At 41.0% G+C, this 27,366-nt stretch overlaps 1 protein-coding gene across 6 annotated transcripts in view; it reads left to right on the forward strand.

The window, feature by feature from the left end:
• Positions 1 to 27,366, forward strand: part of NCALD (neurocalcin delta) — a 435,622-nt gene that overhangs the window by 120,507 nt on the left and 287,749 nt on the right. For all 6 annotated transcript variants that reach the window (XM_082364492.1, XM_082364495.1, XM_082364490.1 and 3 more), the window contains exon 2: positions 11,300 to 11,352. The gene's annotated coding sequence lies outside the window, so the exon portion shown is untranslated. The remainder of the gene's footprint in view (positions 1 to 11,299; positions 11,353 to 27,366) is intronic.

Genomic DNA, 27,366 nt, shown 5'->3' on the forward strand with positions numbered 1-27,366 from the left:
TCCCCAAATATGAATCTTTATTGCCTTATATACCTATCATACTTCCCCCAAATTTGGAAATTATCAGATGCTTCTTTAAATCCTTTTTCATGCTTCTAAGAACTTTACTGGAAATATCTTTTCTTCTTTTTAAATCAAGCTACTTTATTGTAAAACAAGACACAGATAGAACCTCCCTTCCAAATCAAATATATAGCTTAGTAAAGCATATATTTGATAAGGCAAAAGCACTTGTAACTACCACCCAGGTCAGGAAATAAAATTTGCCACCCACTCTAGGAGCCCTTTCCATATGCCCCCATCTCAATCATAATCCCCTACTTCACTTTGTAAGTAACCATTATCGAGGTTTTAGTAGTAATCACCCAAATGGGCGTCCTTAGGTACTATAGTTTAACAGCTTTTAAAAATGAGTTTACTCATCAAAAAAACCTGATACACCATTCTTTTTATCTATAGATTCCTGATCCATCCTTTTCTTTTCCTTATAGTTTATCTGTGGATGAATCCAGCCTTCTGACCTGTAGAGTTTCTCATAGTCATGGCACATTTCACTGTGTTCCTCTGTCTTCTATACTCCTGTAGAGTGGTAGCTGGATTTAGAGGCTTGATCAGACTCAGATACAATTCCTTTGGCAACACTGTAAGAGTGTTCTTCAGTCTGGAAGTGTCTGATACCTGTCTTGTCCTTTTTGTGATATTAACTATTGTTGATGCTCAATGCTTAGATTCATTTATTTGTTGGGGTTGGTAAAATGGTGATATTCTAATTTAGACTTCTTTTTTCACTTACCAGGTGGAATACTTTTATAAAGAATTGCTTCCCGTCATCTATTTTTTGATTACCCAGTGGTATAGTTCACATAGGAGAGACAAGATAAATACTTGACTCTTTTATTTACCAGGTTTCAAAATCATGAATCTGGTTCCCTTTCATCCTCCAAAGGTGTGTGTGTGTGTGTGTGTGTGTGTGTGTGTGTGTATGCATGACTTTGTGGACTTAAGCATATTTGATGGGTTCCATTTAATTGCAGTTATCTTTTTGAAAGCTCAAAGCCCAGTAGAAGCCTCTTAAAGTTGACTCCTGTTTATTTTTCCTGGATGTCCTTTGTAGATATAAAGCTCCATGGACTGAAAACTCAAGAACTACTTCTCCAGACCAGACTTTTCTCCATTCATTTATGGCCTTAACTGACCAGGGAATATATTTGAAGAGCGGGGCACACCCTCTATAGAAAGGGAATATGTGCTTTCTGTTTACAAATATTCCTGGCTTTGTATTTAGAGCCCAGAGCACTGGCTTCCTGTTAGGCTGTTCTCCTCTGAAAAGGAGATTGCTTTGCCAGTGTTGTCCACCTTTTCCGGAAAGATTTGATATCAATAGTTTTTCTCTGGAATGACTTATTCTTCTCTGAAGCATGTGTTCTTGCCTAGTCAAATATCTGGAATAAAATTAAAAACAGCTGAAACACTTACTCCCCCCACCCCTAAAGTTCTCTGTGTAATCCAGTAAATATCTGTAAATTAACCTTTGGGAAAAATAAACTAATCTTATTAAATGTGAGATTGCCTGAGGCTTCTTTGTGTGTGGTAGAAGGACTTGCATTCAAAACGTGCTGTGCCTTGAAAACGTAATTTTTTATCCTCAAAGGAAATTTATCACATCCCTCCCCTCTTGGTAACTTGCTTTTCCTTTAGCTCAAATGCTGTGTTTTCTGTTTTCATCTTCTCAAGCTTGGACAATTCTGAACATTTTTACCCTCTCAGTTCTGTTTCTGTGGCAGTCACTTTCTGGCAACAGGGCTCCTGTGAGAAGTTTATGGTGAAAAATTGACAGAAGAAGTAATACTTGAGCCAGTATATGAAACAGAACCTCCCACAGGAGAGAATAAAAGTGGTTTTGAGAAGCTTATGGCATCAATATCTGTGACAGTTTTCTTTTGGTTTATATTATTCATGTTTTCAGGCCGGGTAATATTGATTTACTCTTCTGGAAGAGGTCTGTCTGATTCTCCGGGCTTAAGTCCTTAGCCTGATATTCAAGGCCCTCCACAGTCTTATTACCATCCTCCCCCCAAACCCTCAGTGACTCCCTGTTGCCTGTTGGACTGAGTGTGTACTTCCCCTACGGTTCCAATTTACCTTCCCAAGCTCATCTCCTTGGCTTTCCTGTGGACACCTCTTTAGATCAGCTATATTAGATTGCTTCCATTTTCCCTGGTATACCCCCTGCTTTCCTACTTTGGCTTTTCACTCACATAATTCCTTCCATTTGGAATGACCTTGTCTCCCATCTCTACCTGCAGAAGTCTTATTATTTTAAAACCAACTTGAAATTCCTCCTCGCCCAGGAATTTCTTTCTGATTCCTCCAAAGGAATTACTTCATTCCTCCTTTGAACTCCCAAGCAATTTGTTTATGCAGTTGCTTTGTATTATTTTGTTACATGGGTAAAGATTGCTGTTGCCATCATTTATGTATTTGTCTGATACACTTGCTTATCGGGTACAAATAGGATGAACATATATCCAAATGTTCTTGAGACAGTTCCAGTTTTCCTTGGACAGTCTCAGTATAGGTGCTGTCCTGCTACCCTGTCTGGTTAGTCCCCTCTTGCATTCTCAAAATTGTCTTGATTTGAATGATAAATTAAATGACCAGTCACCCTTGGAAGAAGTAACTGGGGGATTGAGGCTGCCTCATACTCATGCTTGAATCACTGGTCATTTAGCAGGAGGGGTGGTGGAATCCATATATGGTGGGCAAAGAAGTTCACAAAAAGGAGACTGTCTTGTGCTGGGGCAGGGACCACGTTGCAGAGGCCATCAGGAAATGCTAAGGAGGTTAGTTTTGACTCCTGCCAGAGCTAGTCCTCCTAATGGCACTGCCCAGAGCTATTACTCTCCCATCAGAAAGTTAGATTCCCCGAGGGTTTAATAAACAATTTCTCCCAACATGAAAAGCTGTGGGCATTGTTTCCCCCCTTGGGTCAGTGCAGTTAGAGCTTCAAAGGAGAATACTTGGGCATTGTGTGGAATATTTAATACACATGTGAAAGGCATCTTATTCATTTACTTATTATTTATTTATTTTCCACTCCTTTTTATTTTTAAAATTAGCCTACAGAAAAGTTGACAGAATAGTACATAGTCATAGCCCCTTCATTTTGCTACATGCGCTTTTCCTCTCTTGCTTGTTCCATATAGACGCATTGGATTAAGTTTGTGTTAAAGTAAGATTTATGTATAAATGTTCACATTCTCTTTTTAAATCACTTGAATATTGGTTTGAGGACATCATGATACTTCACCCTTAAATACTTCCACATGTTTCTCCTAAGAATATGGACAGTATTCTACATAACCACAATGTCATTACTACACCCAAGACAATTAACTGTAATTCCACAAAATCATCTAATATACAGTCCATATTCAAATGTCTTCAAACAGGTTTTGGATCCCGAATCCATTTGATCCATTATGTCTCTTTCGTCTCTTTTAATCTTGCCTAGTCTCTGTGCCTGTTTTCGGTGTGTGTGCGACGCATATTTTTGACATACGATGCTTGAAATTCTTTCCCCTGTCACCCTTTAAAGAATTTTGCCTTTACCCACTTAGATTCTTCTAAAGAAAGATGCATCATTGCCAGATCTACTCTCTCCTTTTTTGAATTCACTGAGGAGGAATCTGGAGATGGGTTAATGGGCTAGAGGAAATGGGGGGTGGGAGGAGGAGTGTGTTCCCTGGACATTGGTCCTGAGGCTTTAGAAAGGCCCGACTTTCTCTCCTACAGCCCACCCCTCACCCTGTAGCTCTGAGATATGGGGGCTTGGAGAGGAGTGGAAGGAACTTTGAAGAACTATTGTTGTGAGTTAGGTATTGGATTCTCTTTAGTATTCTTCCAGAACCAGGAAAGATGATGCTTATTAGTTACTTTTGGACTATACTTCCCTGAATGTGACATTCCCCCAAGATGAGGCTTCAGGGGAAACCAGTATTTATTCTGCTCAGTCTTTTCTCTTCAAAGGAGAAATCATTAACTCCCATAGAGAGAGAAAGCTTTTTTATGGCTGTGGTCTTAAGCCTTAGAATGTCTTAAGAGGATTTTAGCAGATCGCAGAGTTTTATCATCCAAATTGGGACACATTTGAGAGTGAAACATTTATAGTGAATATGAAATAATTATTGATAGTGAAATAATTATTTTGGGGCCATATGTTTAAGTCAGAATGGTGTCAGGCAAACCAAAATAAATGGGTACCCTGGTTATATATGCCTGTTGTTTGCACCACAATTTATCTTGTCCAAATGGATAAAAGTTACAAATAAACATGATGAAAAAAATGAATGCATGTACACTACTACACATAAGTATTAGATTAAACCATATGAAACTGCCTTATAAAAGTAGCAATTTCATGAGCTATCTATAGAGATTTCAAAATTTTAGCGTGTCTGCTGTTTATTTCTTTGAGTATTAAATTCTTTGAGGATAAGAATCATTCACTTTTCACTCTGTTATTTATTTTTCATTCATTTATTCATTAAACATTTATTGAGCACCTACAACATGCAGGCACTATGCTAGATGCTGGGGATAGGTCAGTGGCACAGAGGGGGGTACCTGCTACCCAAGAGCAATATAATGTATTTGTGCCCTTTTCTCTAGTTAGAATTGAGCATAAATATAAAAGCATAGTAGGTTCATGTTTGTTATTTGGTATCAAAAAAAACCTAAAATACAAATTGAAGTACAAAATTTTTTTGCTGCCATTCTTGTGGTACCCTCATAAATTGATATCTGAGGACGTATGTCCCTCTGTATCCTTTTCATTATGCCATAAGGATTCACATGCCTCAAAGACATGACAAGATTTTTGCAAGGAGAACCACAAGGAGCTTATAGCAGAAGAAGAACGACATGGAAGTGCATTAGGCATCATGGGTGCTCTGATTTAAGTCTGCTCAGGGACCTGTCTGAGCTGCAAGGGAGGACGTGATCCTTAGCTGCTCGGTGGGAATTAGCGGAAAGTTATTCATAGAAGCACTGAGGCTGGAGATACCATGCATTGGCTTAAAATTTTTATTGAGTGCTAGGCCTCTAGGGATTAACTTTGGGCCTAAACCATCCCTACTTCACAGAGGTAAGTGTCCATCGAGGATGGTGGGCTTTGAACTAATTACCACAAAAGTAAACATGTAGCTATCACTCGTGATAAGTGCAATAAGGGAAAAGAATAGCAGGTTGCAGAGTATGTAGGAGAAAGACCAAATTTTCTTTTGGGGGTGAGGGAAGGTCTCGCTGAGGGAACCACCTTGAACTTGAGACTCAAAGGAGGAGGGCAGCAGACCCTACAGAGGGTTGTACAGCTGGAGCTGAGCAGTGGAGGAGGAGGGTTGTGCCAGATGAGGATAAGGAATTTTCATCTTGAAAGAAGTAGAATTGTTAGATGGACCCTTTTGGAGGTGTGGTGGGAAGGGGTTGATCAATTAGGACCTGGAGACCTGAATATCACAGTGGAAATGAATCAATGGAAAACCGTAAGCAGTTTGACAAGGCTGGGATGTGGAGTGTGAAGTAGGACACCATCTTGAATATTGAATTCTTACGATAAGTAACAGGGAGCCATTGAAGAGTGGGCATGAGTGGGGGAATGACATATCAAATGTGCATTTGAGAAAGAGAACTCTCAAGGATGGATGAATTAGTTGAAGACATCAAAGGCTGGAACACCTTGCAATTGTCTACCAGATAGGGGATGAAGGTTTGATCTAAGGTAGTGGCAGTAAAGAGACAGAATAGGAGACAAAGATGCTCAGTAAGCACAATCTACAGAATTTGGTTATCGATGAGAGGAGAAAGTGGAGGGGTATTAAATGATGTTCAGGTTCCTGGCTTGTGTGATTAGTGGAAAGGGATAGCAAGAGGGGGACCGGTTTGGGCAACAGACGATGAGTTAGATTTGTCCCTGATAAGTGCTAAGTGTTTGTGGGAGATCCAGCCTGATGTTACCTAAGTAGCTGATTAGTTAATGTTTTCTGAGGTCGATGAAATTCTCTCTGAATATTTTTGATATGTTAACATGGTATCTTTTGAGAGAGTTGGAAGCATTCAAACTACTTATAAAAGTGTTCTTGAATTTTACAACTGACAGATTGCTTTATTTTGAATTACTCATGACAGACTTATTTTTTTGTGTGTTTGAGAGACATTTGACTTTGTCACAGTTCTGAAAATATGTTCTTTCTGGTATGTTTAGATGGTGGGTTTTCAAGAACGGTTAAATATTACAACTAAGCTTGCTGCGTTTTGTTTTTTCCCATTCAGTTTCCCATTAAATATACAAGCATAACATCTGGCACTCTTCTGTTTAAGGACTCTAGAAAAAGAATAGCAAAGATTAGATTTAGCACTTGACAAATCATCCAGTTGTAATATTTTCGTCTAGAGTTGAGTTTGAAGCAACACTGTGTAATGTCACAGAGGAGCCACTTAGGAGAATTCCTAATATGGTCGGGGCATTCTTGAGATGCATGGAATAGCCCATTTTTGCGGTATCATCTGAGATGGGAATGCAGCCCTGACACATCAAGGCCAGAATGACAGAATCTGCAGAGTACTTCCTGTCTGTTATTTGTCAGGCTACAGCCCTGTTGGCTGATGATGGCAATTCTTCCTTCTTTGCTTCATTTTTCAATGGCAAATCCTTGGACCCTGAACTGGAATGTCCCTTTCCCAGTTTGAAAGTCAAATATTCTTAGAAATGGAAGGGACTTTGATAATTATCTTCATCCACACCCCTGGCATTTTTGCAGATGAGGAAAACGAGACACAGAGAGGTTAAGCGATTTGACCACAGCCATCCAGCTAATGACTGAACCCTCTGGCCCAGCAAGACGCCTCTTTCAGAACGGGCAGGATGGCAGCCTCCCGCTTCCTTTTAGTTTGTTATGTGCCAGAACTTAGAGTCTTCCTTCACTTTATAAAGCCTCTGGGAAATAATCTAACTCCGTTGAAAGAAGAAAAGACATGTTTACTCAGAAAACTTATTTTTGTTTTTTTCCAAATGGGTTTTTGTTCTGAGGCAGTGTGACTGCCCTCTCTTCTGAGAGAGCTTTCACCGCACAGCGTGACATCTCTCTCATGGCTGGTGCAGCCCAGTTGGACATCTGTATAACAGTCACAGCAAAACCCCATGCATTTTGGAGCATGGCAGTGCCTCTAAGCTCAGGATGCTGGATGCTAGAATGCTAGAATCTGGTCAGCACCGTTGCCTGGGTCTTTAGGGCGAGTGATACCAGGAACTTCCTTAGAAGCAACTGTTTATCAGACTTTCAAAAGGATCATTGATTGTTAAAATTAAAAATCTCAGAGCTCTGTCCCAGGGCTGAGCACCCCTGTGAGTCCTGAGCACCCATGGGGCTTCGCTGCTGCTGCAGGGCAGGCAGACAGAAAGGGGGGAACAGCCAAGGGAAAGGGGGGAGATTCGAAGATGAGTTACGAGTGGGAGGAGGAAAAGAGCTCATACGGTGCTGACCATCTACTGCCTCAGCACGGTGGGGAAAGGATTTGGGGGCCCTTTTCTCAGGACCCACGATGTCTGCTTGGTCCCAGCTTTCTCTCCATACTTTCTGGCCTGGGTGTGGGGTGGTGGGCCGGAGCAGGTGGTAAGCATTGCTCTGGCTCGCCGTGTTGTCTGTGCTCTGAGATTCCAAGTGCTTGGGTTTAGAAAGCCAAGAGACTTTATTTTGCTTCTGTTGGAACGTCTCTTCTGTGAGACAGTGGACACTGCAGGAGCCTCCTTCCGGAAAAAGGGAAGAATCTCAGGGGATAAGACAAGGAGGGAGAAACATCAATTACTAGCTCAAAACAGAACCCCCACATTTGTTAAGAGCTCAGTTAAAGAAAAACGGGCTGTCGAGAGTAACCTTCTCAACCTGAGCTGTTTCCAAAAGCAGCAAGTGGGTGCTGCTATCTGAGCTAAGCACAGAATGATGAGAAAATGCATCCTGGTGGATTTTCCTCAAATCTTTAGAGTAAACAGAATTTTTTTCTTGCTATAGCAAACTTAATTCTGTACCAAAATGGTCACAGAATATTGCGGCTCTGTGGCAACTCAGACATGATCCTAGATGAACATGCTCTGTCCTTCCAGATCCCTTCTCCCCCCCTTCTCCACGCTGTTTTGGGTCCTGGGAGGCTAGTGTCCATGGATCACATCAATCACTTGTTTGGCCAATGGGAGGTCCCGCTTTACCATCCCTTGATGGTTTCTTTAATCCTGTCTACACTTTGTAAATAATCCCCTTCATAAAAGCTCCCATTTGAGTGTGTAATCTCTTTCATGCTGGGACCCTGAACTGATAAATCATCTAATCCTATATGACCATTTTACAAATGAGGAAACTGAGGCACAGAAAAGCCCACTGACTTTTCCAGTGGTGTCCCTTTCCTCCTCCTTTTCCCAGCCATGATTGAGTATTCACAAGCTGAGACCCTGAATGCTGGACTGAGGATGAGATAACCTCTGACACTAGAGTCTGCTCTGCTCTAATGTGATGACACATTTCTTAAAAACTTCCATTTATTTAAAAACTGTGTCCTTAAAAAGTGCTATTTTAAAAGACACAGACATAGAGAATGGACTTGAGGACATGGGGAGGGGGAAGGGTAAGCTGGGACGAAGTGAGAGAGTAGCATTGACATATATACACTATCAAATGTAAAATAGATAGCTAGTGGGCAGCTGCATGGCACAGGGAGATCAGCTCGGTGATTTGTGACCACCTAGAGGGGTGAGATAAGGAGGGTGGGAGGGGATATGGGGATATACATATGCATATAACTGATTCACTTTGTTATACAGCAGAAACTAACACAACACTGTAAAGCAGTTATACTCCAATAAAGATGTTTAAAAAAATGCTGTTTTATGTGGTATATACATACAATGGAATATTATTCAGCCTTAAAAAAGAAGGTAATCCTGTCATATGCAACAACATGGATGAACCTTGAGGATGTTATGTGAAGTGAAATCAGCCAGTACTGCATGATTTCACTTACATGAGGTCTCAAAATAGTCGAACTCATAGAAGCAGAAAGCAGGGTGGTGGTTGCCAGGGGCTGGGGGAGAGGCGGAAAAGCAGAGTTGCTATTCAATGGGCATGAAGTTTCAGTTATGCAAGATGAATAAGTTCTAGAGATCTGTGGTATAACATTGTGCTGGTAATTAACAAGACTGTATTACACAGTTAAACATTTAAGAAGATAGCTCTCATGTTCTTTTTTTTTTTTTTTAACCACAAAAAGGCAAAAAAAGTATCTTAATAGGTCAAAAAGTAGTTAGAAAAAGGAGTCCCTCTGGGAGGACACTGTCCATGTGGGCATGGCTGGGCCAGCGGAGAGGCAGGAAATGCCTTCTTCCTCCAGGGTGGAAGCACCTGCTGCAGGACTGGGCTGGAAGAGTATGGGCTGAACTTATCTCCACCCTCCTCTCAGCTCATGCCTCCTGCACCCATCTCCCAACATGTGAGGAGCCTCTGACCATGAGTGAGTGAGTGTGTGTGTGTGTGGTGTGTGTGTGTATGTGTGAGAGAGAGAGACAGAGAGATGGGGAGGGAAGGAGAGGGAGAGAATGAATTTGCATTCTTCCTTTTATTAACTTTCCCAAGTTCTCTTGAAGAGTCTTTTTTGACCTCTCGTATTTCATTGATTCTAAGACATGTTTTATTTTTCTCACATTTTAATACTCTGATGCCAGGATGTGTCATACACTCGAAAGCATCTTTCATTGCTGTTGGGCAGGCGATGGTTCTGCTGTAGCTGCATTGCCCATGCGTGTGTGAACTTGGTAGTTCTGGTTGCATGACAACACGAGTGAAGCTGCTCATTGTTTCAGTCAGCAGTCCATTCCATGATCATCTGAGGAAGGAATGTGGTCCTAGGTGTTGACTGAACTCTTCTGCTGACACCTGTTAGCAAGATTTTCTTGCCAGCATCAACACTGTGGAAAGGCATCAGAAGCTTAGAAGAAAATCCCAAATGCATTACTTGAGCACTCCTTTAAGAAATGCTGCATCACTAAATTTCTTGGTGGTATAGAGGACAATATTGTGTGGAAAATCACAGTCATTGGACCCTGGGGCAAAAGTGATTCAGAAGAGTGGGTTTTGAATGTGATATCTAAATCAAATTAAATTGGAGCAACTAACTAATTTATTTCACTAATATTTTTACATTTTCCTTTTTATGAATATAATAAAACCCATGCCTAAGTAAATCTAATAGAGCTTTTTCAATAAGTACAAGATAAAAATTCTGAATCTTAGTATTGTATCACAGTTTAATTTGCAACCATTTTTTCTTCCCTATTATTATGTAAAATAGCATTGCCTCTTACAACCAGTGAATCTTAATCAATGAAGTATGGTAATGAAGTAGGAAGTCAATTAAATTATCAGTATGAATCAAAAGATGAGTTGGAAAGCTAAGACCTGAGGAATAAGTTTAGTAATTCTTTTGCTCAATAAATATTTATTAAGTGTCTACTGTGAGACCAGTGCTGGGATAGGCATGAGGATACAGCTGTGAACAAAGCAGGTATGATCCCTGGGCTCACAGGGAAGACAAGATATATTGAATAAGTAGTTGCATGTACGATATTACAGAAGAAGACTTGCAGGCTTCTTTGAAGTGTAAATAGAGGAGCTTAACATGGTCAAGGGGAGCAGATGGCCTGAGTGAGGAAGTGACACTTAAGTGGAGAATGGAAGGACGAGCAGGAGTTAGCCAGGGGAAGAGGCGGGTGGTCCTGGCAGAGGGGGTGGTGTGTGTGAAAGCTGGGACGTGCCAAGGAGTGAGGGACTGAAGCAAGTCTAGTGTAGTAGGAGCCCAGACAGTGGTACGGGGATGAGAGACAAGGCTAGAGAAGCAGGTAGGCATCAGATGATGAAGGGCCTTATAAGTCATGCCAAGGAGCTTGGCCTTTATCCTGTGCATAAGAGGAGGTTGTGGAAGGGGTTTCAGGAGGGGTGTGGTGTGTCATGCTCAGATTTTAGAATTTCACTCTGGCTGCTGTGCAAAAATGGGGTGCTGTAGATCAAGGGCAGATGAAGGGAGCATGGTTGTAGTCACCTTCACTTGATTAGAGACATGGTAGCTGGGAGGGGTAGAAGGTATCAAATGATGCAAGGGAATCCTGCAGCAAGCAATAGCCCCCATCACTGACTGCCTTCCTCAGATATTACATCCTTAGTTCCTGATAACCTAAAGACTATAACTTTATTTTTGACAGAGTGACTTCTTCTGACTTGAGCCTGCAGCGTGCTTTGAGAGATCTTCCGCCAGGTAAGTGCAGAACAAATTTCCTCAGATTTATAAACCACGCTTTTCTCCCAAGACTTCCTAAGACTCAAATCCAACATCTTATTTAATCCTCACAACAGCCTTATAAGTTAGGTGTATTTTATTGAGACACAGAGAGGTTAGGCAACTTGATCAACAAGCACAAAGACGTTCATCACAGCATAAATTATACTTGCCAAATAAAACAAAACAAGAGGAGAGAATCTAAGTATCCAGCAGTAGGCAAATTGTGTTAATCAGTTATGGTACATCATTTGATGGACGTACTTTAGTAATAGTCTATATCAGATTAAGAAGTTTCTTTTCTATTCCTAGTTTGCTAAAAGCAAGTTAGTTGTCCTGGGTGTTGAATTTTACTGAATGCTTTTCTAATCTACTGAGTTGATGAAATGATTTTTATTCTTCATCTAATCATGGTAATTTATATTAATTGATTTTCTAACATTAAATTACCTTGCATTTCTCAGACAAAATCAACTTGGTCATGATGCATTATTCTTTCTATATTTAGCTAAGATTTAGTTTTAGTCCTGAGATTGGATAAAATTTTTTTTCCTGGTGTTTTCCTTGCCAGGAATGGTTTTCAAAATATTGGAATTGCTTGCTACTTGAATGGATGGGGGAATATGAGAGTAAAACAGTTGAGACCTGTTGTTTTCTTTGAGGGAAGAATTTTTACCTGCTGATGTAATTTCTGATTTATTTAGGTTTTCTGATTTCTTCCTGAGTCAGTTTTGGCAAATTTTGTTTTTGGTTATATGTACACATTTCTGTTGGATATGTATGCAGCAAGGGAATTTCTGGATCATGGGGTAGGTGTATGTTCAGCTTTAGCAGATACTATCAGTTTTTCAGAATGGTTCTATTAATTTAAAAATTTACATGCTAACCAGGAGTGTATGAGAGTTCTGATTTCTCTGTATCCTTTCCAGGACAAGGTATTTTCTGTTTTGTTGTTTGATTTTTCATTTAGTCTCTACTGCTAAGTGTGACGTAGTATCATAGTGTAGTTTTGATTTGTATTTCCCTGTAGACTAATGAAGTTGGATACTTTTTCATATGTTGATTGACCATTTGAATATCTTGTTTTGTGAAAAGCCCTTTCAAGTCTTAAAAAAAAAAGTGAAGTGCTTATTCAGGTCTTCTGAAAAAAAATTGTGTTGCCTTATTGAATTGTAGACATTTTAATAATATGTATTCTGGATTTGAGGCCTTGGTAGGATATATATGTTGTAAATATCTACTTTTTTTCCTGTGGTTTACCTTTTTACTCTTTTTATGATCAGAAATTTCTTTAAAATAGTGTAAATTATCCATTTTTTTTCTTTGTGGTTGGTACTGTTGTACCTATTTAAGAAATCTTGGCCTTATTCTAAGATCACAAAGAACTTTTGTGTTTTCTTCTGAAAGCTATATTATTTTTCTTTTACATTTTGAGCCATGATCCATCTGGAATTGGTTTTATTGTATATGATGTGAGGTAGAGGGTCAAGATTAATTTTTTCCATGTGGATACGCACTTGACCAGAAGCCATCCTTTTGTCATAGCACTATTTACCTATTTATTTATTTTGGTCAGGCTTACTGAGGTATAATGAACACACAGTAAAATTCATGCTCTTGAAATTTATGGGTTGATAAGCTTCACCAAAGTGTACCATCCTGAAACCACCACCACAATCAGGATGCAGAATGTACCGAACACCTGAAAGAATGCTCCTTTGTAGTAACAATCACTGATCTGATTGCTGTCCCTAGATGTTTTTCTTTTTTCAGAATATATAAATGGGGTCATACAGTATGTAGCCTTTTGTTTCAGATTTCTTTTAAAAAAATCTCAAAGACTCTCAAAAATTCATCCATGTCATTGCTAGTAACAGTCATTTGTTCTTTTTTATTGCTGAGTAGAATTCCATTGTGTGGATGTACCACAGTTTGTTTATCCATTAACTAACTGATGAACATTTGGGTTATTTACAGTTTTTGGCTCTTATGAATAAAGCTATTATAATTGCTCATTAATAGGTCTTTGTATGGATGTATGTTTTCATTTCTCTTGGGTAAATTACTAGGAGTAGGTTTATTGGGTCATATACTATATAGTATACTGGATTGTATATGTTTAACATTATACAAAAAAAATCCCTCCAGCTGTTTCCAAAGTGACTGTGCCATTTTGCATTCCATTTGGCAATACATGAAATTTTAGTTGCCCCACAGTCTCTCCACCACTTGGTATAATCAGTCTCCATAATTTTAGCAATTTTGAGTTGGTTTGTAGTATTATCTCGTTGTAACTTTAATTCTCATTTCCCTGATGATTAATGATGATGATGTTGAACATCTTTTTATGTGCTTCTTTGCCATCTGCATATCTTCTTTAGTGGAGTGTCTGTTGAAATCAGTCACCCATTTTAAGAATTAAGTTATCTATCTTTATATTATTGAGCTGTAATAGAATATATTCCGGATACAAACCCTTTATCAAATGTGTGCTTTGCAAATACCTTTTCCCAGGCTGTGGCTTGTTTTTCATACTCTTAAAAGCATCATTCAAAGAGCAGAAATTTTTAATTTTCATGAAGTTCAATTTATCAATTTTTTCTTTGATGGATAGCAGTTTTGTGTCCTAAGGAATCCTTGCTAAAACCAAAAATACAAAGATGTTCTTAATTTTTTTCTAGAAATTTTATAGTTAAAACTATAGTTAAACTATAGTTTAATATAGTTAAAACGTAAAAGTTTTGCATTTAGTTATATGACACATTTCGAGGTAATTTTTGTATCTGGTGTGAGATAAGGGTCATGGTTCAATTTTTTACATGAGTGTCCACATTTTCCAGCACCATATGTTGAAAAAGCTATCCTTTCCCCCTTTTAAATACCTGGGCACCTTTCTCTCTCCTCCTCCTCCTGGTACTCTAATTATATGCATGTTAGACTGTTTAATATTGTTCTACAACTCTTGGACACTTTTTTTTTCTTTTTCTTTCTTTCTTTTTTTTTTTTTGTGGCTGCGCTGAGTCTTCGTTGCTGTGCATGGGCTTTCTCTAGTTGCAGCAAGCCAGGGCTATTCTTTGTTGTGGTGCATGGGCTTCTCGTTGCGGTGGCTTTTTTTGTTGCAGAGCACGGGCTCTAGGCACGCGGGCTTCTCATTGTGGTGGCTTCTCTTGTTGTGGAGCATGGGCTCTAGGCACGTGGGCTTCAGTAGTTGCAGCACATGGGCCCTAGAGTGCGCGGGCTTCAGTAGTTGCAGCGGGTGGGCTCAGTGGTTGCGGCTCACGGGCTCTAGAGCATGGGCTCAGAAGTTGTGGCGCATGGGCTTAGTTGCCCAGTGGCATGTGGGATCTTCCCAGACCAGGGATAGAACCCATGTTCCCTGCATTGGCAGGCAGATTCTTAACCACTGTATCACCAGAGAAGTCCACTTGGACACTTTTTAAAATTACCATTTCTCTTTGGGTAATTTCTATTGAAATGCTAAGTTTGTTGCTTCTTTTCTTTCCCTGTGTCCTGTCTCATCAGCCAATCAAAGAATTCTTCACATCTGATATTGCATTTTTATTTCTAGAATTTTTGTTTCTTTCCTGTAGTTTCCATGTCTCTGCTAAAATTCTCCATCTTTTCCTGGATTGTATCCTTCCTTTCCATGTGAGCCTTTTACATATTAATCATAGCCATTTTAAAGTCTGTCTGATCGTTCCAATATCTGGGTCATCTCTCTGTCTAGTTCTGTTGGTGGCCTTATCTTGACAATAGGTGGTTTTTCCTTGGTTTTTTGAATGTCTCATAATTTTAATTGGATGTTGGCTGTTGTTGGTAGAAGAGCAGTAGGTAATAAAGTTGATAATATTGCCACCCAGAAATGGGCACACTTCTTTGGCAAGGCTGTTAATGTTAGAGTGGTTTGGTCTCTTGTTAGCAGTTAATAAGATTAGCAGTTAGTAGGGACTTTGGGTGGGGTTTGGCTCCTGGTTGCTGTAGTTCTCTTCAGCCGACCAGACTGCAAAGTCTTCCAGTGGTGGACTGAAGTTACCTCATGCTTAGTGTGTGGCCTGGTGTGCCAGAGGGTTTTTCTCACCGTCCAGACTCCATCCTCAGCTTTCCACTGAGGGGATCGCTCTCCAGGTTGATGCTCTTCTCCTAGCTGTGGGCTGCTCTGGCCCATTGCTAGTGCAAAACTGTGGCCATGTTAGGGGGTTCCCAGTTCTTCTGGTCCAGCTCCAATCTTGGGCAGGCCTTGGGACCGCAGCTTTGTCCATGTTCCTGTTCCTCTTCATGGCGTTCCATTTCTGCCTTGTATCTGTAGGTGGCTTGGGTGGGAGAGAGCTCCCTGCCCCTCCCTCAGTGGTAGCAGACCTCTTCTTTGTGTCAGGGCAGGATTCTGGGCCTGAGAGTCCCTTGTTCTTCCATCAGGGCAGGACCAGCAGCATCAGTATCGCCTGAGAGCTTGTTAGAAGTGCAGAATCGCAGGTCCCATGCTCAGACCTGATGAATCAGAATCTGCATTTTGACAAGATCCCTGGGGGATTCTTGTGCACTTTGAGAAGTAGTGTTTTACTGCAGTGGTCCCCAACATTTTTGGCACCAGGGACCGGTTTTGAGGAAGATGATTTTTCCACGGATGGGGGTGGGGTGGGGCGGGGGGGCGGTTCAGGCGGTAATGCGAGCAGTGGGGAGTGATGGGGAGCGGCAGATGAAGCTTCGCCCGCTGGCCGCCACTCACCTTCTGCTGGGCGGCCTGGTTCCTAACAGGCCACGGACTGGTACCGGTCTGCGGCCCGGGGGTCGGGGACCCCTATTTTACCCAATCACTGTTTTCTTTTCTTTCTTTCTTTCTTTCTTTCTTTCTTTCTTTCTTTCTTTCTTTCTTTTTTTTTTTTTTTGCTAACTGTGCTTTTAATAATGAGATTAAAATCCTTCAAAGTCAAAATATTGTGAAGGTAACCCTACTTTAAGAATGAACTGGGTTGTAGTGCACACATATTTAAATTAAGGCATTTAAATGTTTTTTTCTAGTTAAATTATTGAATTTAATTGAACAATTATCATTGATATGCATAGTTAAAGCTTCTTAGTTTCAAATTCTTCTTTGAGCTTTGTGTTCCTAGCACTCAAAAATCTTGACTCTTTCTTGTAGCAGGGATTTTTCTGTTGCTTCCTCTTATAAAGGGATTTCTTAGACCTTTGAAGCTTGCCTCCCTAGGGGCAGTTCTTTCTTCCTCTCCACCTTGGGTTCAGCTCAAGCAACAGGTTCCTACATGAAGTTTCTATTGATGCTTCAAAGCCTGGCCTAAAGGGTTCTAGCAAGGACCCATCTCTCTGACAAGGTTCTTGCTGAGAGACCCTCAGCTTTTGAATCTTCCCAACTTTGAGTATCTTGTGATGCAATGATGCGACTGTGCTGCCAGAATTCTAGTTTTCTCTATTTTTTCTCAACTTTCAGTAAAGGTTAATTTTACATTTATCCCAATTCTTAAGTTGTCCTCTTTCCTTGGATTTCATAAAAAAATGCTGGCCATGATTGCTGGATTATAGCATCTGCTTTCCTTTTGTCTTTACCTTTGCTTTTGTATCCAGGTATTTTGAAGCCTCCCCCAACCCCCCACCCCCACGTCTCAGTGAGAGACATCAAGTCAGAGAGTTCCGGCAATATCATTAAATTGTTTTAACATAGCTTGTTCAACTTGGGACCATCATGGAAGTATTCCAAGCAGGTGGACACAGAGGGGCACAAGGTCACGCCTCTTAGCTGAGTCAGCCCAGGTTAAGAGCTGTCCTGGTTTCCTGGGACCAGTGAATTATGCTTTAATCTTAGTGGTCACCCTTAGCTGCAAGGGAGGCTGGGAAATGTATCTTTGAGTTGGGAGTATTGTTGGTGCAAAAGAAATCAGGGCTGCGTTTGCTATGGATGGAGAACTAAATGCAGATATCAGACAGACAGGGAGCTTTATTAAATATCAGCTTTATTCCCAGTGATCCTGGATTGGAGAATGAGCTTAAATTATGGACAGGATCAGCTAGAATCAGGCATCCTATTACGTTTATTGCTGAAGTCTTCTTTCATGGAAAAGAAAAATACATGCTGCTCAGGCCAGAAATAGAAAGGAGGGTGCCCAGACCTCCATGAACTTTCCCTCACTCAGTCTGAGCAATTTAAGAAGTCACTCCCTTGAGGAGGAGTGAAGGGATGTAGTGAAGGGTAGAAGTCACCTTCCAATAGTCACCTTCTTTTAAGAAGACAAACAGTTTTATTTTATGTGCCCAGGCAGGGATGCTGGGAAGGAGAGAATAATGCTCCTCCTAATAATTGTTACATACATGTGTGTGTCACACACACACACACAATGTCTTATTATATATTTTGACATATTGTGACAGTTGTGTTATATTTTTCCCAACTCCTACAGTTAATGACCTTGTAATATAGATGGTAACCTCTTATGAGAGTTGAGCAAAGGGAGAATTCACATGTGTTGAAGTTGTGAAACCCTCATAAAGGAGATGGAGATGAACTGCTTATAGATTTTAAAGATTCGTAGAATTGTTTCAGGTTGAGAAGAAGAATGATTCAGGGCAAATAAATAGCATGGGCTGCAGCCAGTAGACTTCCAGCTGCTTTGGAAGCTTGCTGCAGGATTCTTTATAACATCCCCCCCACTTTATTGCTGCACAGAAACCAGCCAACAAGCTGCTGCCTCCACCCCGCCCCTGCCCCGTCCCCCAACCCGAGGGTTTTGCTGCAGACTTCCTGGGTGTGCAGCAGGTTCCAGCCCCTCTTCTCGCCTGGCCACCCTTGACTCCTGCGGTCACGCTGATTGGAAACCCATAACAACCGCCCCCCCCCTCCGCCCCCGCTCACTACACAAGGCTCAGCTCGGACCGAGTTGACAGCTAATTGTTGCTGCTGATTGCTTTGCTGACAGTGCTTCGTGGCTATTTTGGTTTTTCTCAAGAGTTCCTTAATTAGAGGAAATGACATTGTGTGCTGTCCAATCAGCCTCTTATCAGACATTATTCCATTTGTAGGATAATCAGGTGACATTTGGGTTTGTTCCTGTCAAGCCGGTATGAGGATTGTGGCCTGTGGTGCAGTTGGCTTGGCAGAGCAGAAGTCCCTACCCAGCTCTGAGACAGCGTTGCCCCTGGTATGAGGGAGGAGCATTCTGCATCCCCAGTGTGGTCTCAGAGACCCAGGAGTCCATTGGGGCCCCTGTTCAGGCAGCAGTGTCCCACTGAAATCTTACACCTCACAGCAGCCATTGCCCTCATAGGATGCTGACTTTCTTCTCTTTGAAACGTGATGTTTGAGGATTCCTTTGATATTTGCCTTTCTGGCCAACATGGAGAGACCCTTTCTTTTTTCCCTGGGAGAAACACAGATATGACCTGAGGACGGCTTCTATTTGGTGAAGTTTAGAGGTGGTTTGCCATGTAGTGTAGTGAGATCTCACTACATTGCTTTAATTGCCAGGAAGAACCATCTTAAGTTATAAAAATGCTGAATTATAAAAGAAGTTTGAAGAGATTTACAACTCTGAAATCCACAGAATAACTTTTACCAGCTGTTTTTTAAGGCTCTTTTATTGAATGCTTTATTTTAAAGCATTAATAAAGCATTAAATAAATAACTGTTTATTTGCATATAAACCATGTGTGAAAGTTTAAAAAATCTATCTGTCCAAGTATGAGTATGGACCCTTCTTTTCTAATTTTTTGTTTTTGGTATTAACTTATTGCAACAAGGATTTATTGAGCCTGCTGATGTGCCCTTGGGCTTAACAAAGCAGTGTGAGACATAGTCCCCCCTGCAAGGAACTTACATTCTAATTAGGGAATCAACATTCTCCAGTGGTCCTTTCTTCATGGTTTCATTGAGGGCATCTTCATGGTTACATGGTTTTTCTCCAAGAATGTTCAGTGTTAGAGCGGAGAACATAGAATACAGGATTATCCAGGGTTGGGAAGAGAAGAGAACAGAGATATTGAGGGGTCTGTGGAGAGACTGTAATCATCTCATATTGGGCACAGAGGAAGGGAGGCCAAGATGTGTGTGTGGGGTCAGATGGGGGTATCATGAAGATGGAGAAAATGGTTAATGGACATGGTGGGTGGAGGCCAAGGCCAGGAGAACTCCATTAGGTCAATAAGGAAATGGAGAGTGGCTAAGAGAAAAGAGAAAGAGAACAAACTGCTACCTGACTGTTTCCTCTGGGTCTATCTTCCTCCTCCACCAAAGGGTAAAAAAGGGCCAGGTATGATGTTTCTTTTGTTTCTCCTTCAGCTCCTGGTTCAGCATGTTGCTTATAGCATGTGCTTCCTAAATATTTCCTGAAGAAATTCAGCTCACTCATGGGCTTTCTTTGGAGTCATAGATCAAATTTCTTTCACATATATAGAAATGATTGAGGTGGTCATTGGTTCATGTAAATGGTGAGCTCCAAAGTGACTGCTGATATAATCCGTCAGTGGTATAAACACGCACATGTATACTAACCACAGTGAAGAGGAAGTCTCCATCATCTGACACTTGTTCAGTACTTCCAGGTGAAGGGAAAGTATCATCTTTAGGGAGACCGTCTGAGGAGACTTCAGAGAGTCCCACATGCTGGATGTGATGTTGCCTTACCCAGAAAGCCAAAAATGCTGTTCCTTTCCATAGGCCAATAGTTCTCCTTTGTCCCTTCATGATTTTGCAGGCTAAGTGCATTTGAAGACCCAAATGAACAACTTAAACTTCTTTCTGATCCCGTTGCTGTTCCCATGCTCAACAGTCAACTTTTTCTCATGTCTGTATTTAGCTGAAGTAATCTTCATGAAAGTCTTCCACACTTGAAGTCACAGCAAAAGCTAGAGAATAAAATTTACATTTTGGAATAAAAGCTAAAACATGACGATATCATTCCTATATATATATATATATATATATATATATATATATATATATATATATATATATATATTCTTGTGGCTCCCTGGGGACCGCACCCACTGCGAGTTCTTTGCGAGTGTCTTCCATTCACTTAGTTACCCTAGTGCTGGCCCGGTGCTGGGACACCGTTGAGGCTTACAAGTGTATGTGCCCCTGAAGAGAATGGGTCGTGCGTCCAGTTCAAGCATGCCAGCAGGGCTGTCATGCATATTTTCTTAGGTAGCATTTTAAAGTTTCTTAAGCTGTACGCCAGACATAATAGTCTTGACCAGAATCATGCTGTTACCATGGCATCCAAAGAGAGCCCTTAGAAGCTCATCAACTTTTCCAGACAGAGAGGAAGATGGTAAACTGCTCTGATAGAACATTTTCTACCTCAGAAGCTGAGAATAGAAACTGTATTTATCTGAAATAGGAAATCTGATTTTCAAAATTTCTCTCCAAGCATCATCTTTTATAAGACATTCTCTGAAGACTGCTCACAGGTTTACATGCTCTAGCACTGACTTGGAGAAGCTTTTCTTTCATCTCTGATCTGGAAGCTTCTCTTTGAATAAAATAGAAATGTTGAATGGCTCTGGCTAAGAAATCCCTTTCAATTTCAGACAAGAGTTGCAGTAACTGAGCCCTGTTTATTCAAGGAGAGTGAAGCCAGAGTGGGTCTGCTGTGAATAAAATGACAGGCCTGCTTTCTTCACAGGTGACTTCTCTCCTCTGGCCCAGTTCTTTGGTGTTAATCTAATTCTCATTAATTGCTAACTTCAAAGCAACAGAGCTTCGATCTTTGAAAGGATAGCCTTTTGTAAATGCTTACTGTCTGAAATTTCTGCTTAATTGGAAGACCACTGAACCACTAGTTTTTTGGTTTAGAGTTAGTGGGCAGGGACAGTTTAAGTCATTACCTTCTATTGCTTGACATTTGTATAACACTTTGCAGTGTTCAAAGCACTTTCACATCCATTGTTATTTGAGATTTTTAACAACCCCCGGAAGACAGAAAGACAGATTTTTTTTTTTTAATTCCCATTCTTTTGAATGAGAGCGTTGAGGGTCAGAAAGATTTATGCCTCCCTTAAAATCATTCTTACCAGAGGTAGACCAGGAACTAGAACCTACCTGTCCTATTCCTAATTCCTCTTCGGGTTGCCCTGTCATAATGAGCTAAGCGTGAGGATGGTAAGGGAGAACCTATAACTTGTTTGGCAGTTATCTGCTTAATCGTCTGTCTCCCTGGTCTGACGTTAAGCTCCCTGAAGTGGAGATTATTTTATTCACTGTTAGATCCCCAGTGCCTAGAACAGTGCCTGGCACATAGTAGATTCTCAGTTAACATTTTTGTTGGTGAACGAGCAATAATAATGCCAACATTTTCACCTCTACCCAGCCCCTTCTTATACGTTCCAATGGCATAATAAGAATTATATCTAAAATAAGTAGTCAAAGATATGAGCGTAGTGGGGAAGTGCAGGTTGTCAATCCATCAAAGTAGTAGATGAAGAACATTCAACTGAGCTGTAGAAAAACACAGAAGAAACTGAAAATAGAGCTCCTGACTTTGGGGAGCTTAAAGCTTAGGGAAACAGGATAACCCACGATGGAAAAGATGAGTAAAATCACTATCCAGCAGTCTGTTTGGTTGGCCCTGCTCTTTTGGAAACTCAAAGTTGGGGGAAATAAAAAGGACGCGTACTGCAAAAAAAAACCTTGATTTCAGAGGGAGGAGGAAGTGGAAGGGCTTTACTGTCACTTTCTTTTTTTGGTTCTATAATTACCTGTACCTTTTCAAGTGTTTTTATGCAGGAAACTAAATACGGAGACTGGTCGAGGGATGAATCATTCTAATTAACTGGAATAGAAGGTGAACTTTGACAAAGCTTTGATTAGTTCTTTTCCTTAAATAGTCAAGTAATTATGCTGCAATTTGTCATTTGTAAACAGTTGTTTCCATCCTTATCTCAACCTGAGATAATAGTTTCCAAGTCCTTTAGGGACAGTGATTTTCAAAGTTTAGTTCTTAAGCCACCTGCTTAAATATCTACTCCTGAAATTCTGATTCAAGAGGTCTGGAGCATGGTCTGGGAGTCTGCTTTTTTAAAAAATAAACACTTTATTTTGGAATATATTTTTAGAAAAGTTGCAAAATAGTACAGAAAGGTTCCTATATTTCCTTCACCTGGCTTCCCCTAATGTTGCCTTATTACATAAGCAGAATATATTTGTCAAAATTAACCAACTAATATCAATGCGATAACACTAATTAAGCTACAGACTTTTTGCAAATTTCACCAGTTTTTGCACTAATGTCCTTTTTTCTGTTCAATGCAGGACATCACATTGCATGTAGTCATCATGTCTCCTTAGTCTCTTCCAATCTGTGATAGTTTTAGTCTTTCCTCGAATCTGCATTTTTAATTAGTTCCCAGGTGGTTCTCAGACACTAGAACTCAATCGCCATTGCTCTTCCAAAGCCAGGGACAGACCCTGGGCACACCTGACAAGTGCTCAGAAACCAGTGCCTGGGAGACCTCCCCTTGCCTGAGGGGTACCTTGTGCTTTGCATCCCAAGTCCTGCTTCTGTCAGTCAGGGACAGAGCCGGAAACAGAAAGCACACTCTGGAAGAGCCTGGAGAGAATTTAGCAAAAGTGCTGTTTACGGAGATGTAGGCAGGGTGAGAGAAACAAATAAAGGATATTAAGGCAACCAGGAGCTTTCAGCAGTGAAAAGCTGTCCCCTCTTTGGGACCGGCCACCAGGTGCAGCAGTAGTCAGGGATGTGTAGTTGGAGAACCAGCCACTGCCAGAACCTAAGACTCCAGTGTTCAGAGGACATGGGTCTTTGTGCTCCTGTGGGTGCCCCACATTGGCGACACTTAACAAGAAGCCAGAGGGCAGGGAATGGACAATACAGTTGCTGGGCACAGAGGAAGAAGAGAGGGTGGAGAATGGATCTGGAGAATGCATTGAGAGAGGGGTTGAGGTGAGAATAACCAGCCCTGTGTTAAAGTAAAATGCAGGAGAGATAGTCTGATTAGTTAATTGTGCCTGGGTTAAAACATGTGCTCTGCTTATTAATTCATAGCTACAATGTTAGGAGGGGCCCCTAGCTTAATAAAAAAAAAAGAGGATCCAACGAAAACATTACATTTAGACTCGAAAACTGTACAAGTGATCAACTTGTTGCAGATTCAGCAACATTCTTTTGGTGGGTTAATGATAGTAAAAGAGTTGTAGCCTCCAGCTAAATAAATAAATACCTAGACTGAAGAAAAAGAACTGCCGTCTGAGATATAGTTTTAGAATTGATAACGGATTTTAAGAGTGTCATATACCACCTTCTACAATTTGGATAAAACAGTTCTTTTATTTATTTTTTCCCTATTTTGTTACTTGATTCTAGTTTTTGAAAGGCAATATCATCACCCATTCTGCAGTATAGTGCATTAAATTCTGGGCACCAAAGAAAAAGACTCAGAAAATGTTCCTTTTCTTTTTGTAGTTGCAAAAGGATAAGAATGGGAAAAAAGCTCGTCTGTCCTAAGCATCCATGGGACTTACGGAGAATCACTAGTCTTTGGAATTAGGCTTTCCTGGGGTTTACGCAGTGGAGGCTTTTTTGATGGTGGGAGTGAGCGGGTGAGATTTTTTTCCCCTTCATTGCAAAAAAAGAAGTTAGCAAGGAGGAATATTAGCTATATTTTGCTGTTTTTGACTTTAAGTGTGACATTAAATACATCAAGTTTGCCAAAACAGGTTGGTGGAGGTTTGTTTTGCTCATGCACGTTTTTTTCATAGATACTGGTCTTCTTTTTGTGTTTGCTCACCGTCTTCAGTGAGGAAACAAGCACTGCTATATTTATTTTGCAAAGTGGTTGCATTGGGATCTTGGCAGGAAACAGAATTTACTTCGGAGGGTTTGAATGAAGAGAGTTTAATGAAGGAAGGGACTATTGCAAACCCGTGGGCAGGGTTATGAGAACAAACAAGGGGTGGTCTAGCCCCCAGGAGCTAGCGGCGGCGGGAAGCCGTTGCTATCCCCAGGCCAAAGACACAAGAGGGACAAATAGTGGAGTCCAGGGAGGGTTGTAACCATGGCGGAAGGGCCACTCGACAGGAGCCGCAGCGGTGAAGGGCCATAACTGTGGTCCGACACTGAGGTGAAACAGGGAGAGTAGGGGAAACAAAACCCCATTGCTCTCCTCCCAGCCCTCCCGTCTTTGTCTGGTTCCCCCATTAGTCAAACCCAACAGGAAGCCACCAGTATAGGGGACACGGGGGCAGGAGAGGTGGAGTAGGGTTGTGGGTGTCGTAGCAGGGATGGGGAAGAGCGAGCAAAATGGTTTATTGCTATGTGAGCCCCTGAAATGATTACTCGTGACATTACGTTTAGAGGAAATTCAAAGTAGGTGCATTCAATGAATGAGCAAATCTGTTTTCTATAGAGCCAGTTTTATTGTTTTAAAAACTTGCTACTCCCTTAGCCTGTTCTGAAGTTTTTTAGTGCACAGACCCTGATTTCTCCAGTTTCCTTGGCCTCACTGTGTGGTGGGAAAGGTATTGCCTTTAACATGATGCGAAGCCTGAATTTGACCTCCAGGGGCCCTGAGGGAGGAGGGGGACTGGCATAGCTTGCATTGTTGGTTGCCCCAACTGGCATTTTCAGAGTTAAAAATGGCCATCGCAACGTGTGTGCTCTTCTTGTCCTAATGAGTTGTTTCTGTTGGAGCTAAATGTAATTACTAAATAATCATTTCCAGTTGTTCATTGATTTTTTGGTGCATGATTATTTAATGAAAACAGACCCAGATGACCGAGAGGTAGAGAGAGGCCTGCTTCTGGGAAAGCATTCACTCTAGCCCAGTACCTTCAGTTGCAGATTATTTGAAAATGAAAGCAAAGCAACAAAACCATCTTAAATGCTTCTGACAACTTTAACAAAACCTGGCCCCAGGATCATTTAAGAACTTCTGCTGCGAGTCTCAGAGAAATAGAGCTGAAAATAGATTGGTTGCAGCAATTTCAGCAAAGGGATCCGAAAATGTTTTCTTCAGCTGCGGGTTTTTAGTGAGTGATGAATCGGCAGTGCCCAGAAGATTGCATTCTTGGGAAAAGAAATTCATATTTGATCTTCCTTTTCCTGGTGGACTATCTCTCTGAAATACTTTATATCGAATCTTAAATATGATGCAGTGGAGGCTGTCAGTCTCCTATTTGCTGTGATGTTTTCTTGCTATTTAATTAACCCCATTTTGCCTTTCCATATTTGTGATGGATTCTTGGGCAAAGCTACCTTCACATAAAAGGCTCTGGAAAAAATAAAATAAAAACATGCTCTCTAAAGGTATTATTTATTTATTTATGTCATTTAGTTAGTTTTCACTGTTATTCGTCTCGACTGTATTTCCTTTTTCCCCATCTTGGAAAAATGTCTGGTCTGGCTTCGTCTTCAGTCATATTGGCTGCTCTCTTTAAATCACAAAAATGTTAAAGTAAAAAAGTAAAAAAAAAAAAAAAAAAGGATCATAAGCTATTCATTCTAGTGGTCAGTTGGCTTAAATTTCAAGAGTCATTGACTCTCATAGCTTAAATTAGTTTTATTGCGATTTTGAGCAAAGCTAGAGAAAAAAAAAAATCTGTGTATCATGCCTTATGAAGGAATGCCATGGTTTTGAGTAGCTAGGATCAATGAGGTGCTTATAGTTAGTGACTCTACGTGGATACAAAGATCTTTTCACCCTTATTGATCTGACCTCTTCACGGTGTTAGAGCAGTAGGTAGTGGTTAATGCAATGCCATACCTTTGCTTTAACCTAAGAACCCAAACCCCATGATAATAGGCATTAGCACTGATGAAAAGATCATCTCTGTCCTTGGCAGCTATTCCTGTCTGCATCAGGATCATTTTCCAAATCGCTGTGGTGCTAAACATTGATGCATCTTTACCTCTGGTGCCCTCCACACTCCCTCACGTTCACTTAGTCATCACGGTCATCTCTTCTAGCTCTGCAAGATAGATTTGTTTCCTTTCCCACTGTTACCCCCATAGGCAAGGACCTTCCTAATGGTCTGGTTATTGAGATACCCTCCCACAAGCCTGCCTGCTCACAGAATTTCTTTGCTTTTGTTACATGAGTTTCCTAGACTCTCATATTTATCAGGATCTGCCTCCGCTCAAAAGCTCTCAGCCAGTTATTACCGACAGAGTAAAATCCCTGTCAGTAACCAATGAATACGTTCCTGTGGGCAACCGCTGTGAGCAAGACCCTCTGCTAGGTGCTGTGGGGACACAGACCATGTCCACTTGCTGTTTACCTCGTGTGTCCTCGATTAGTTTATCATTTCCAGTAGAGCAGGAATTATACTTGATGTGTATAAGTGCACAGCAACAAGACTTTTTTTTTAAACTTTTTTTTTTAATTTTTAGTTTTTGACCACACCATGTAGCATGTGGGATCTTAGTTCCCCGACCAGGGTTTGAACCCGTGCCCCCTGCATTGGAAGCTTGGAGTCTTAACCACTGCACCGCTAGGCAAGTCCAAGACTGGATTTTTTTTTTTTTTAATAAATTTATTTATTTTATTTATTTATTTTTGGCTGTGTTGGGTCTTCGTTGCTGCGCGGGGGCTTTCTCTAGTTGCGGCGAGCGGGGGCTACTCTTCGTTGCAGTGCGCGGGCTTCTCATTGCGGTGGCTTCTCTCATTTTGGAGCACGGGCTCTAGGCGCGTGGGCTCAGTAGTTGTGGCTCACAGGCTCTAGAGCGCAGGCTCAGTAGTTGTGGCGCACGGGCTTAGTTGCTCCGTGGCATGTGGGATCTTCCCAGACCAGGGGTCGAACCCATGTCCCCTGCGTTGGCAGGCAGATTCTCAACCACTGCGCCACCAGGGAAGCCCCCCAAGACTGGTTTTCAATCAGTGTTCCCGATTACATATTTTCAGTTGAGATTGCTCTTTAAGGTATATAGCTTGGAAAATTATATACATAGTCTCCTCAAGGCTGCTTGATGTAGTTCTTAATATTTTTGAAACTATCTATTTAGAATTATCTTCAGAACTCATAAGTTACAAAAG

The sequence above is a fragment of the Balaenoptera borealis genome (genome assembly GCF_965194805.1).
Source record: "Balaenoptera borealis genome assembly, chromosome: 17".
NCBI classification, from domain to species: domain Eukaryota; kingdom Metazoa; phylum Chordata; class Mammalia; order Artiodactyla; family Balaenopteridae; genus Balaenoptera; species Balaenoptera borealis.